General features: G+C 47.6%; 1 pseudogene; it reads right to left on the bottom strand.

The window, feature by feature from the left end:
• Window positions 1–865: 865 nt before the first annotated feature.
• Window positions 866–984, bottom strand: LOC136643361 (5S ribosomal RNA; annotated as a pseudogene).
• Window positions 985–1,735: the final 751 nt, after the last annotated feature.

Below are 1,735 nucleotides of genomic sequence, written 5' to 3'. Positions count from 1 at the left end.
CCATGTGCATGACTCATGAGTCAGTGAAAAATGCGCATTTTTGCAACTTGAGTCTGAGTCATCTGAATCTACTTCCCAACCCTGCTGTCAGCACAGGGAAAAGTTCAATTCACTCAAGGTGGGCCTACTGGTTGTCTTTTTCATTTTGATTGACCAATGGCCAATAAAGACTTGGATATATTCATGGCATCGTGCATGCACAGTTTGCTAGGAGCTCTGGAAAGCCCCTGAATGGTCTATTGGCCACAGAAGGTTCAACTTCTGGAAAAACAAATCTCATCTTTTGCTGTTGCACGTTGCTAGTGCAAAGTGCAGGAGAATTTCCTAAGGCTCAGAGACAGGAGGAAGGGCTTTCAGTTTCTCGCACAGCTCTTTGCCAGGGCTGGGTCAAGGCTTCTGGAAGCTCTCAGCAAACTGTTGTCCATGGACACCTACCTGGGTGGACCCTGAGAGAGTCACTCTGCCATTACCACACTAAGGTTTCAGAAGGACACTGAGGGACTGGCAGTGAGTCCTTCGCAGCTGCCCAACAATACCAATCGCTGGAGTCAGTCTATTTCCTTGTCTTCTCCATGACTGGTAGGAAGAACGTAAAGTAGGTATTACCGTAAAATAAAATGCAAATACCAGTTTGCTTAACACAAGTCACAGACATTATGATTCCTTCTTGCAGCATCTGACTTACAGTATCTAGCTTTGAAAATGTTGGGGGTGCCTTCCTTGCTTGCTTGCTTGCTTGTTTGTTTCATAGCACAGATTACACAACCTTGCTAAAGGTCTTCTGGCAGATTCTGGGGTTTCAACAGAGATGCAACAAAACCCTGCAAATGGTTGGCAACCTTCAGTCTCGAAAGACTATGGTACAAGCCTACAGCACCCGGTATTCCCAGGCGGTCTCCCATCCAAGTACTAACCAGGCCTGACCCTGCTTAGCTTCCAAGATCAGACAAGATCAGGCATGTGCAGGGTAACATATTTGCAGCCTGTAAACTTCTCTTTCTAGATTTGAAAGGTGTTCAGATGCATGTATCTCCAACATACTGCTGGCTACTTGCTGTCTTTAATCCCAGTCTCCCCACCCCCATCTTTCCATTTCTCCATTCACTCAAGCTCACGAAGCTGCTGCTGTTATAACCACACTTAGCAGTTATACCAGGAGTTCCCAAAGCGTGCATTGCAACATCTTAGGGTATCGCAGCACCCTCACAGGAGGGGCCCTGGTGGCCCCTCCTGCCTGTTCCCTCAGACACTGCCATCTTCAATCTTGTGAGATTTTGTGAGATCCAGGATGGTGGGGCTAATTCTCACAAGATTTGGGTGCCCCCCACTGGCATACTGGGGAGGGGCAATGGTTACAAATGCCCCAGGTAGCACACTGGAGGGGGTGGGACCACACCGCCATCCACTACCCTGCATTGCCTGCCCCCCCCTCAACACTTTGGCCCTGTTTAGGCCAGGAAGCTTCAAGGGACTACTTCCAGACCATTTTTGCTTTCAACCCCTCAGAGTTGAAAGTAACATCTAGTTTGGCCCTGAGTCACATATCCAAGTTTACTGTAATGCGTGGAATAGTTCTGAGATAGCAAAAAGAGAGTCATTTAAGAAGGAAAATAAAGGGCAGTAGCAAACTTGATATGGAACATAAACTGAGCTGAGAAACATCCCTCTCTGTGGCCTTCCCTACATGTTTACCTGACAACAATTCTCACTTGCCCTCTTGAACACGCAAGTGGCC

Source organism: Tiliqua scincoides, chromosome 2 (assembly GCF_035046505.1).
Source record: "Tiliqua scincoides isolate rTilSci1 chromosome 2, rTilSci1.hap2, whole genome shotgun sequence".
Classification (NCBI taxonomy): Eukaryota; Metazoa; Chordata; class Lepidosauria; order Squamata; family Scincidae; genus Tiliqua; species Tiliqua scincoides.
The sequence above is the reverse complement of the archived record's forward strand: the minus strand, read 5'-3'. Positions and strand labels throughout refer to the sequence as shown.